General features: G+C 42.3%; 1 protein-coding gene across 2 annotated transcripts in view; it reads right to left on the minus strand.

Moving 5' to 3' along the window:
* LOC124605040 (ribonuclease P/MRP protein subunit POP5) overlaps positions 1-13,488 on the minus strand; it is a 156,312-nt gene that overhangs the window by 42,409 nt on the left and 100,415 nt on the right. The window lies entirely within an intron of this gene.

Here is a 13,488-nt window from a genome sequence, read left to right on the forward strand (position 1 = left end):
GGATAAGAATTCTGCTCTCCTCTGAAGTTAAATGTCTCTTACATCTATGAGACCTTCCCTTACAACCTCTTAAACAAAAATATAGTGGTTTGGTTTGGTTTTGCTTTAGGGTGCAAACAACAACTGGGGTCATATGCGCCCAAGTAAAACAATAGAACATGAAGACAGAGAGGAGTTAAAAAATGACTATACATCAGTCCCAATTGACATAAGGCACATGGAGAAAGGGCTACAAAAGACACCATACACAAATGGAGGTCCAAAACTAAAAATTAAATGGCCTTCATCATATTGCTTTGACGGATAAAAAAGTAAACCATGGTAGACAACCCGTGCGTCATTTGCTAAAACAGCTGATCACTCAGACAGCAAACCCAAGCAGGAACGTAAATGGGCATTCCACCAGGAAGTGGTATACAGTTAAAACTAGGGTGCAATGTGTACAAAGTGGTGGGGTAGCACCACTTATCGAATGACAATGTCTAAAAAGGCAGTACCCAATACGCAGCCTAGTTAAAATGACCTCCTGCCAGCGGGAGGGCCAAGAGGAGGTCATCCAAGCTGCTGGGAGAGGCTTCATAAGCCGGAGCTTCTTCCTGCGAAGAGAGGACCATTGGCCATGCCAAAGGGGCACCACCTCCTGACAGACGCAGAGATCATCAGAAGGAATATAGGACCTAGATGTAAGAGGACTGCAGCCTTGGCAGCAGCCTTGTTTCCTGGCAGAGTGACATGACCAGGAACCCACATAAATATCACACTGGCTCTGCCAAGAGTGAGCAAGTGACAATTTTACTGAACCTGCTGCACTATGGGATTGGCGGTGTACAGCACACATAGACTTTGAAGGGCGCTGAGTGAGTCTGAGCAGAGGACACAATTAAAAAGTCTGAGCAGAGGACACAATTAAAAAGTCTGTGTCGCAGGATATACACCATGGCCTGATACAGGGCAAAGAGCTTGGCTGTAAATACTGAGCAGTGTGGCAGAAGCCGATATCAAAAGACATAGGTGCCAATGATGACGGCACACCCAACCCCACAGTCATGCCGAAAGCCATTCAGTGTATACAAGGGTACTATCACAAAGTTCCATGCAAAGATTGAGATACCAAAGATGACAGAGCAAGGCTGGAGTACTGTCCTTAGGAAGCGAATGAAGGCCAAGGTTAACATAGGCAGCTTCATGAAGCCAAGGTGGTGAAGGGTTCACACCCAGAGGGAAAGTTGCAGGTAGTGTAAAGTTAAGCTGCCATATCAAGTGTTGAAAGTGGACTCCAGAAGGTACCAGAGAAGAGGGACATGCCCCTTACTGGCAATCAGAGGAATCATCGAAGAAGGAGGCATAGGATGGGTAGTCACGCATGGCAGACAAACGGCATGCATACCTGCTGAGGAGAAAGTCAGGCGGTAGGACAGTGGTAGTTCAGCAGCTTCAGCATACAGACTCTCAACCAAGCTAGTGTAAAAGGCACCAGTGGATAGTGGATAGTGTTGAGATAGTGTAACAGGGATGGATGAGCAGATGCATAAACAAAGCACCCATAGTTGAGTTTCTAACGGACAAGGGACCGGTACATACTGAGGAGGGTGGTTTGATCAGCACCCTGGGAAGTACCATTGAGGACACACAGGACACTGAGGACTCGCGTCAGGCAGCAGGCTGCCAGGTAAGACACATGGGAGGATCAAGAGAGTTTCCTATTGGGCATGAGCCCCAGGAATTCTGTAGTTTCAATGAATGGACAGGCAACAGGCCCAAGATGTAAAGATGGTGGGAGAAAGCAAATGCGTCACAATAAATTCATACACATGGTTTTGTCAGTGGAAAAGTGAAAGCCATTGTCGATGCTCCAGGAGTGAAGATGATCAAGACATCGCTGAAGGAGCCACTCAGGGAGACAAGTCCATGGAGAATTGCAATAGATGGCAAAATAGTCAACAAAAAGGGAGCCGGAAGTGCCCAGCGGAAAGGCCATTACAGGATTAATGGCAATAGCAAAGAGGACGACAGTCAATACGGAGCCCTAAGGCACACCATTTTCCTGGATAAAGGCATCCAACTATGCAGCTGGTGAGAGAGAAGGGGTGGTAGCTAAAAGGAAGTTTTTTTTCCTTACCGGGCTTAGGTAGGGGTATGACAGTGGCTTTACACCAACATCTAGGAAATGTGCCCGCTGCCCAGATGCAGAAAGTGTTTGCCCGCAAGAGAAAGGTGTTGCAACATCTGAATGTGGATGGCGTCTGGCCCTTGGTTGAAGGATCGGGATCGAGTGAGGGTATGATCTCGCTCCCTCACAATAAAGGCGGCATTGTAGCACTCACGATTCGGGGAAGAGAAGGTTATTGCCTGAGCCTCCTCCACTCGGTTCCAATCGAGGAAGACAGGGTGTTAGTGGGAAGAGCTTGAAATGTTCGCAAAAAGGCAGCCCAAGGTGTTGGAGATAGCAATAGGGTCCATGATGACAGTCTGCTAATGTCAGGCCGAAAATTGGGGAATGGATCTTGGTTCTAGAGAGCCATCGGAGGCTGGCCCACACAACAGAGGAAGGGGTGGAACGGTTAAAAGAACTAGTGAGTTAAATCCAGCTAGCGTTTTTGCTATCCTGAAGAACGCGATGACACTTTGCATGCATCTGTTTTTAGTGAATGCAGTTTGACATCGTAGGATGATGGTTAAAAACGAAGAGAGCACATCTCCGTGTGAGAATTGCATCACGGCATGCTTCAGTCCACTAAGGGGCTGGGACATGACGTGGTAAAGGTGAAGTGCAAGGAATGGAACATTCTGCACCAGTAAGGGTAATGTTTGTGAGATATTCCACCTGGTCATCACAACTGGGGAAATCTTGTTCTTTGAAGGTTGTCAGGGAGGAGTAAAGCCACCTGTCAGCCTCAGTAAGCTGCCATTTGGATGTGCACGCAGTTGGGGGAAGAGTCAGTAAATTGATAGCACACATGCAATGATGGCTCGAGTAGGTGTCAGTAAGAATGGGACGATGAGCAAGCTGGGCAGTGCAGAAAGATAGGTCCAAAATGTAATAGGCGTGCAAGGAGTCAGAAAGGAAAGTGGGTGCTCCAGTGTTAAGGCAGAAGAGGTTAAGTTGGTTAAGAAGATCAGCCAAGAGGACACCTCCCTGGCAGGTCCTGGGAGAACCCCAAAAGGGATGATGCACATTAAAAACAGAGTAGCACAAATGGGGGAGGTAGCTGGAAAATAAGGTGAAGGAAGTCTGCCGTCGTGACATCGAATGACTGAGGGACATAAATGGTACAGAGGGAAACGTCAGGTGGGGAAGGAAAAGGCAAACTGCAAACGGTTTGAAGACGGGTAGTCAGGAAGTTGGGTTGACTATGAACATCATCCTGTATGAGCAGCATGATGCCCCCATGAGATGGAATGCCGACCTCAAGGTCAAAATGAACTGGGAAGAAATGTGAAAGCTCAAAGCAGTCGAAAGGGTACAATTTTGTTTCCTAAAGTCAGAGTACAAGTGGACGCTGAGATGCTAAAAGCAGCCGTAAATCCGCTACGTAGGAACGAAGGCCGCAAACGTTCCATTGGAGGCGAGTCATTATGAGGAAGAGATATAAGGGTTTCACCTCGGCCGTTGCTGAGTGACAGCCTGTGAACAGTCGCTGTTACAGGGCACAGACACAAGATGATCCTGCTCCATGGGGTCCTCGGAAGCATCAGCTTGCGTGAGGTGTCGGTCTGTGGAGTCCCAACACTGAGAAACAGTTGGTGGTGTACACTGGTGACATGGAGGGCAGCCGGGCTAAGGTATCATGCGGCAACACCATCAAAGAGGATCTTTGAGTCAGCAAAGGAGAACACCATTTGCCTTTAGTGGACTTCTTCGAGCCTTTCCAGTTAGGAGAGGAAGACTCGGGTGTTCTTTGGCTGGAGGGACATAGGAAGTCTTCACAGGAGTACTCCTTTGTCCTTTTCGGCACAGCGGTAGTGTAGCTGCTGGTTTTGCTTCTTGAGGCAAGAGTTTGATGGATTGTTGCACAGCTGAACAGGGGATGGTGATGCTACCTTGACACTGGGTGATGTTAGCTGAATCTTAGGTTGCATGTCTGCATGGCCATGTCCTTCACGGCACAAGGCGTAACAAGAACAGAACTATAGGTGCCAGACAGGAGAACCCACAGTTTGTGACTAGCCAATAAGTTGCGAGCGACTGGGTAAGGCACTTTTTCCTTTACCCGGACCTCTTGGACAGCCCACTGGTCAAGATACATGGGACAATCCCGAGCAGAGGCAGCATGGCTACCTTAGCAGCTGATATAGTGTGAAGGAGGAGGCAGACAATTGCCCTCGTGCATATTCCTACCACAGGTTACAGATTTGGCTGAGTGTAGACAAGACATTCTAGTGTGGTTGAAATGATGACACTGGTAGAAGCGCATCAGGTTCGGAATATACAGTCGGACTGTGATAATTTCATAGCCTACTTTGATCTTGGACAGAAGCACCACTCTATCAAAGGTGAGAAAAAGTGTGTGGGTGGGCACTAAGGAGGATTCTACCTTTTTCATACCCGATGGATGGCAATGACACCCTGATCAGAGAGGTAAGATTGGATTTTGGCCTCAGTTAGACTGTTGAGCAGCCTAGTGTAAGTAACACCACAGAAAGAATTCAAAGTTCTATGAGCGTCGACATAAACAGGATAGCCGTGGAGAAGTGCGAGACAGCAAGCACATGTTGCACTTAAGAACCAGTAGTAGTCCCCAAAACCAAAGTGCCATTCCGTAAATAAGAGCAGGATTTCAAAGGGCCAGCAATTGCATCAACACCTTTCTGAATAATAAATGGATTTATCATGACGAAGGACTGGCCGTCTTCAGAAAGTGAGACCACAAATAACCATGGTGCAGTGGTAAGGCTCTTTGAATTGTTAGCCTCATTATATTTACTTTTTGTAGATGTTGATTGGGAAGACGATTGACTCATAGCAAGAAAATCCCCCATTGTTGCCAGCATCTCCAATGGCGCCCTCCTTCCAACTGGGGGCCCCTTTCACAAGGGAGCGCACCCGCCTTAGGTGATTGTTCACACATCAGGTCACACATCCCGAGCAACTGACAAAGGGACCAATCAGTAATTTGGGAAGGTAGTAGCTCAGGCAATCACCCCTCCCTCCACCTGGCCTGTACCAGGGGGATATGTGCAAACCCTACCTGTTGACCCGGGGCTGGGAATTACGTGTTACCCAGTCACCTGTTACACATCAGATGCATGGGTCAGCCTTCAGGAGCATACAGTGAGGAAGAAGAAAAAGAGGAACCTCAAACGTTGCATTAGAGGAATGAGAGGTGAAGCGAAGCAGAGAAAGGAAAAGGGAACGAGAAACAGTGATGAGACAGTTCTTATGTCAATGACAGACAATGCCGAACATTCCCAGTAACACCTCAGACATGTTCCCCAAGAGAGGAGAAAAAGAATAGCAAGAGGATAGACATGCAACACAGAAGGGAAAAGAGGCTGCAAAGGCTGGGGCCCCATGGTAGCCAAGCAAGAACCCGCCAAAGAGTGACGAGCCCCGTGGGGGTACAGAAATATATGTAAGGATGCATAATTAATGTTTTATTTATTTCTTTGTGTTCACTTTGTACATTGTTATGTTCATGTCAGCTTAAAAGAGTGTGACAAATGGTGAGCTGTGGTATGTTGCATCTCAGTTACTGCTTTGCCACTGCCTCTTCAGCGTACATGTTATGGGGAAAGCAAAAAGCTGCATACACACTGTGAAGTACAAACACATACAGTACCACTTTTTTTTAATAAGAAAGATTCAAATCTTAGGACAGTAATTCCAACCAACCGAAGACATGGTGTTACTCTTCATTCTTTGGTAACAGGACAGGTAATTCAAAACCTTGGATATTTATTTCATGTTTTGAAGGAAGCTGTATCTCAAATACTACTCCAAGTTTGTTACTCACTGGCAGAAATCCTGAAGGATTATGTAAAGATAACTAAATAAAATCATCGTTACTCATGCATTTATTGAATTTTTACTCATTTTGATTCAAGAACTGAACACACATCATCAGAAAGCATGATTTCCATGGCAGTGCCATCAGTATCCGTGTTGCTTATGAATGTGACAGAGCAACCATCACCCCCTGTTGCCCTGACACATCTACAAAGAGTGTGATGACTACATACTCTTGTGCAAGTCTAATTCTACTTGAAGTAAGACCTCAATCATCTTTTGCATTGTCACTGCCCTCCATATTGGTGGCAGTTTCACGAGTTTGCATTCCACAAACTTGCCATAGGGCTGCATTCATCAGTGTCCTCATTTTTCTGCTTCTGCAAACCTTTCATTCAGTATTGGTAAGTAAGGCTGCATCAGTCTTGCTGTGCACCCCAGCATTTTAATATTTTAGTGTGGAGGAGATGGCGTAAAAGTGCCAGTAACTTCCGCTTCTTTATCATCTCCTCTCACTGTCGAAGCTTCCAAAACCTGAATTCAAATTTATTTATTTCAGATGCCAGAGACTGAAAACAGCTGATGCAAAATGGTACGTGTGTTCACACAGCTACTTCACTTTCCCCATACGAAAATGTGATGGAACTCTTATAGTCCTACAGTTTCCTGTTACTAGTGTGAGCGAATTTCATAATTACAAAGGATCAATTAGCACTGTGCAACTTGCTCTCACAACCTGCTACAACTTGATGTATGCAGAGATTGGCTGCCAAGCAAGAATTTCAGATGGAGGTCTATTCAAGAAAGTGAACGTAAGTGAACTAATTCACAAGAAATTGAACTTGCCACAAAATGAATGCTTACCTGGAGGCACAAAACCCTATATATGTTTTCAAAGCAGATGACACTTTTTCATTACAGGAAAATGTTATTCATACCCAGGAAGGTATATTCAAGATCCAAAAGAAAGATTTTTAATTACTGCCTGTCAAGGGTTAGAATGGTTGTAAAGGACACATTCGGTAACACAGTTTCGGATTTCCGTATCTTCAGAAAAGCTTTGAACCTGAAAAGGCGGGAACTATTACGCTTAAGGCCTGGCCAGACCAAATGTGGCCTGATGGTGCAGCCTATGGTCCTGAGCTACAACAACCAGGCCAAGTCACATCAAGTCACTGAAGTGTTCATTACTGCACTGTGTCATTCACACAGAAGGTGGCTTTGACACAGTGGCCAACGACCTGCTGCCCCGGCCAGCACCAAGTTTTCTCAAAATACAGATTCCGCGCAATGGCTGGACACTGTGTGCACCTGTTGGTGCATTTAACTATTGTGTTCTCACACTGTCACAAGTTTCATGCCACATACGCAAGCTGTTGCTGAGGTTTAGACCACTTACATTGTGTGACAGCTGATGCAGCAAAGGCAGTTGCTTCAGTCAGCCGCTCTTGCCTACATGGCATCTATTGCCACTGGGTGCTGCAGTCATTTGCTGTGACCTGAACCGCACTCCCAGTCTGCATTCTGTCTGGTCAGCCCCCACAACTGGGTACCCCCACAATTTCTTTAGGCAAAATGCTGACATGTGGAACCACTATATCCCATAAGGAAGTTTTGATTCATACGATTTATAGGCAGATGAGATGATCCCAGGCACATGGAGGCAATATGATAATGTATCTACTTTTACTGCATCCCAAATCATACTACAGAAAGTTTCTAACTAAAAAAAAAAAAAATTTGTGACAAGTTTCAACTACGTTTTTGGTCTACCAAAAGTATACACTGGCCAAATAACTATGGACGAATATTACTGTACAGTTTATGAAACAAATAAAGACAAGAATGTATAATTATTTGTACTTCTTTCTCCATGGTATCTGTCATTTCTTTTGGCTCATGAATGTCATCAAAAAACTGCAAAAGTACAAAACATTCGTATACATTGCCCTAACTGCTGCTTAATCTTTCTTCTCCTGTCAGTACATCACAACAAGCAATCTTTTTTTTTTTTTTTTCCCCAGTGCAGTTTTTGTTGGTTCAAAAATAACAGCAACATTCTGCAGTCTTGTTTTTTATTACTGTTACTATGCTCCTTACTTCTAACCTTCAACAGGTGTTCCACTGCCCAATACTGCGACACCAACTCTACAATCTCCTGCCTCGAAAACAAACTCTGTAGTTGTAGAGAAAATCACAACATGAAATATAAGCATAAGTTAGCAGCTTGATATGTCCTAATTTGCCAGAAACATTGTTTCATTTGATCTGAATCAACATTGCCACAGATAGCCATTTCCACATTTCAAAATATGTTTGAAACATGTCGTGAAATTCAGCCACCTAACAATGACCAAAAACAGAGAATAAAAAACTAGATAGGAATTTGTTAGGTTTTACAAGTGTTCTCAACTAATGTAAAAGTCTGTAATTGAGCATAACTGGAGGCTAGTAAATGGCAGAGTCAGGCTGACTTGTAAAGACCATTGTAATTTGATGATAAGCTCTCCAGCACAATTTTACTGCAATAACTGGTACACCTACATATTGGAACATGATGTTTCTGCCAATGTTACTTCAGTAACTCTTTGAAGAAAATGTACACACTGAAAATAAGTAGTCCCTGATAACCGAGCCCTTGTAGAAATTTTCCATGCACATAGCTGCAGAATCCACAATTAGATAAATTAATAACAATGAGACAAAATAACTTAAAACACTAAACATTCAGTTTATTTATTCATTCAAGGACCATCTTACAATGATGCAGGATTTGCCATTACAATGCAATGAAAATAAATAGCTCAAAAATATACACGCAAATGGAATATATTGGTATGGCTTACAAAATCCCTGAAAAACCAAAGTCAAGATGACTAGCCAGACCAAATTCCATCATTCCGAATTCTGAGGGGAGTGCAGGGAGTGAAGAATGTAAGCTCCACCCACCGACTCCCAGCATACAGACTGCCCAGGGAAGGGGGTCAGTGCAGAAGGGGAACAAGTTGTGCTAAATGGACAGTGCAGGGGGGAACAAGTAGCATCAGAGTCAAAGAGTATTGGCAACACACAATTTGTGCTCCAAGCGGCACTGATAGTGCCATCTATTAATTGCACCATAACTGCTGCTGTGTACAGCATGTCTATGAAGGTAACGAGAGAGGCAGGCGTAATAAAAGTTATATTCACAAAATTTAAATTTATAGTTTCATGTTGAATGATGGTGTTTGTTGCTACTGAAATGAAATGACTGTCTGGCATTGATGGCCAGGAGTCCCCACCTGGGGAAGTTCAGCCATCGAATGGTTTAACACCCCTTTTCAGTTGATGCCACAATGGGTGACTTGCGAGTTCATTTCATATTATTTCTCAGACAATTTGAAATTAGAACTAACCAGTAGTACAACTTATATCGCAGCAAAGAAAAAAAAATGAGAAAAAGTAAAATTTTGAACATTTATGCGCATATGTAACACTAAACTGTATGAATACTTTAACACTCAGTATCAGAATCATTATGTTTCTCATCTGTGCATGATACATTATTGTCGCTAGTGCGCTACTCAGCAACATTAATAATGAATTCATCTACTGCAAATCTGATGACAACCTCACACCTCCAGTAGCCTCCTTCCTGCTGTTGGATCTTCCTGCCATGATCTTCCCAGCCATCAGCAGCTACTGACAGATGGGATTCACTTGCAATTTTGAACGAAAGCAAAAAGAGCATGCTTCTTCATGCTCTCATTACACTAGCCAAAGGTGAATATATAACGGGATGAAATAAATGACGTTAACTATATCAACCACTCTGATAACAGAAACAACAATGAAAAACTTGAATTAACTCTTGTTTCCAAGTTAAAGGGGGTGCATTTAATTACATTTATATTTTATTAGCATTCATTGTCAGTCTCTTCCCATACAGGCTTCAAAATCCTGCTGACGGTAGACAGAGCGGTGAAGTTTCATGCAACAATATCTGTGTGTATTTTGTCACTATTTTTAGCCTGGGTTCACAGTAACAAGGGGGAGTGGAAGAGGAAGGGAGGAGCAGAGCATGTTTCATTTAATTGTAATTTCAGTCTCTTAGAAGGTGTGTTCTGCTCGTGTGCTGGAAAAACGTGATACTGAAGTGTCGTTAGTGCGTGTGACCATTGTAATTCCTGGGATTCAATATGCCTCACAAATGCATAAACAATGCTGACAATTTCTGCTACATTTGCAAACAGACTATACTGAAATCGCAAAGGAGGGCAATAATGCCATATATTAGGCAGATGTACAGACAATTCTTAGGCTGTGAAATTGGGAACCAGAAATAGCCCTGGACTCCTCATGTATGTTGCAAATCTTGTGTCTCAGGTCTTCATTTGTGGTTGAATTGTAAACGATCTTCCATGGGCTTTGCTATACCAATGACCTGGTGAAAACCATCAAACCATGTCAATGGTTGTTACTTTTGTATGACAACTTCCCATTAACACAACGTATTTCAAAGAAGAAAAATTCTTCCTTGGCATATCCAAACAAGAGAGACACGCATAATAAAAGTTTATTCACAAAATTTAAATGTATAGTTTCATGTTGAATGATGGTGTTTGTTGCTACTGAAATGAAATGACTGTATGGCATTGATGGCCAGGAGTCCCCACCTGGGGAAGTTCAGCCATCAAATGGTTTAACACCCCTTTTCAGTTGATGCCACATTGGGTGACTTGCGAATTCATTTCATATTATTTCTCAGACAATTTGAAATTAGATCTAACCAGTAGTACAACTTACATTGCAGCAAAGAAAAAAAATGAGGAAAAGTAAAATTTTGAACATTCATGCGCATATGTAACACCAACATTTGCTGGCCATGCTGTCAGAGCCTTATGGAGTCAGACTGCTTGTTCCTGTCCTACATGATACTGATCATGATGAGGACGGTAGTGAAACTAGTGCTACACCATCATTTTCAAAACCCAGTTCTTCAAAAGATACTGATTTTGTGTGTAATGATGGATGTACAGATATTTGCAAAATAACACTGACTGCTTTCTGTAACTGCTATATTCCAATTCTTACAGTTTTCAAGAGTGAAAAGAACTTGGTATTTTGTAATGATTTACAAAATTGGCTCTGAGCACTATGGGACTCAACTGCTGAGGTCATTAGTCGTAATGATTTACAGGGACTAATGACACCTATGGGCATTGACTATAAAAGAGATCAGTGAAGGCTGTTCATCAACTCCTCCAAAGTAAGCATCAAGTGTGTGTTACTACATAACAGCAATGTGTTACCATCAATTCCAATTGAGTATGCACGTTACATGAAAGGCACATATGATAACGTGAGCAACTGTTATTGCGGCTGAACTGCAACAAGTTTAAATGGCAGATTTCCAGAAATCTGAAAGTTATAGGCATATTACCTGGAATACAAAACGGCTTACTGTGTTTCTGGGATAGCAGCACCGAAGCACTTAATTATAAAAAGAAAAATTAGCCTAACTGTCATTCACTTGAACCAGGATCTCACAATATTATGCACAAAGAACTTGTTGAATCCAAGAACATAATTCTCCCTGCTCTTCATATAAAACTGAGTTTAATGACAAACTTCATTAAGACCATTGACAAAACTGGGGAAGTATTTCTCTATTTGCACGTCTTAGTGAAGCAAAAATAAGAGAGAGGATTTTAGTGGGTCCCAGTATACACAAATTGTACAAAAGTGAACATTTCAACATCTTCCTTACAAATGATGAAAAGTTAGCTTGGGATGCCTTTATTCAAGTGTCAACAAACTTTCTAGGGAATAAAGAGGGAAGAAAACTATAATAATCTTGTCACTAATCTTCTACATTGCTACGATAGATTGTGGTGCAACATTTCCTATATTCCCACTTGACTTTCTTTTCTGACAACTGTAGTGCTGTAACTGAAGAGCGCGGAGAACGATTTCACCAACAAATTTCGGACGTGGAAATGAGATACCACGGAAAGTGGAGTGTTAGCCAATTATGGCTGAACACTAATCAGTGAATCACCAGCAAAAACTACAGACACCAGGCAAAGTAGCTGCACCTTCAGTGACCTTCCTCTGAGGGACAACACCATGATAAATACATGCATAAGCTTGTATAGGCAATAATGTAAAGTTTTCATTATCAGCACAGCCAAAAACATAAAGGATAGATTTTTTCATGCCATTTACAGAAAAAAAAGAAAAATTTTGTTGGCTAATGTTACAGGCATCATACCTCTTTTGCAGCCATTCCAAAATTCTTCCTTTGATATCATACCATGTGGGTGTTTTGTCCTCATGTCTGTTACAGCACATGGAATGTTGTCCAACAGTTGCAACTGACTTTGGAGGAATATTTGGGAGAATCGTATTTGCAAACCAGCTTTCAAAGTTTCCAGAATTCGTTTAACCATAGTGAACACCTTTTGTGGATTTAGTCCAGAATTTTAGTTGGACCTCTCTGATGAATCCCCTCCTTGATCCAACACTTATTATAAGAAGTCTTTTAGAGGAGCTTCCCTACCACATAACACCGACATCATCAACCTTCTGCAAACATTGACCTACCACTCTATTACTGTCTATCCAAGTTCCATTTAAACAGAATATTTCTGTGGCTGCTTCCCTAATATTTTTAATTTCTACATCAAAATGTGATCCCAGTCAATAATGTCTCCTCACTCTAGTAGTGACGACCTCTTATTCTGCATTTTTCCCCATGTGAATCTCATGGATAGGAAAATATTTCACAGAGATATAATACCACCAATCAAGCTGATCTTTTCCTTGAGTACGGACTGGGAGCAATTTTCTGCACATGTAGAAGTATTCGATTGTTGGTCTCAAGGTACCTCTATCGGAGCTATTCAACTGGATTTTCCCAGTAGATCCGGCCTAAGAGAAAGAGAATTTATATAAAAAAAAAAAAAAAAAAAAAAAAAAAAAAAAAAAAAAAAAAAAAAAAACCGCAAAAGTATAATTCCATTTTATGCAGAATGTATAGTTTACAAGTATCAAAAGAGGGCCTCAGGCGAAGGATTGACTTTTTGAAACCACTTACCAGGTGTACCAGTACGAAATGAGCTTTTTTTTTTTGGTGAAAATGAAACACTAATTTTGAATATAAAAGTAAAAACATTTTATTCAAAGTACTGACCATCGTTCTCTATACATTTTTACCACCTTTCTGGCAATTTGTGGACACCACATCAATGGAAATGTTCGTCTTTTGAAGCAAACCAATCAGGCACCCAATTTTCGACTTCTTCGTAGGAATCGAAGTGTTCCTCAGCCAATGCGTGTCCCACTGATGAAAACAAATGGTAGTCAGAAGGGGCCAAGTCTGGTGAATACGGTGGGTGGGGTAGCAGCTCCCAGCCAAGTGTTTTGATTGTATCCTGAACCAGTTTTGCTTTGTGTACAGGTGCATTGTCGTGTAAAAAATTACTTTGCCATGTCTTCTGGCCCATTCTGGTCTTTTTTTCGATCAATGCATAGTTCAAATTGATCATTTGTTGTCTGTA

Source organism: Schistocerca americana, chromosome 1, assembly GCF_021461395.2.
Source record: "Schistocerca americana isolate TAMUIC-IGC-003095 chromosome 1, iqSchAmer2.1, whole genome shotgun sequence".
Classification (NCBI taxonomy): domain Eukaryota; kingdom Metazoa; phylum Arthropoda; class Insecta; order Orthoptera; family Acrididae; genus Schistocerca; species Schistocerca americana.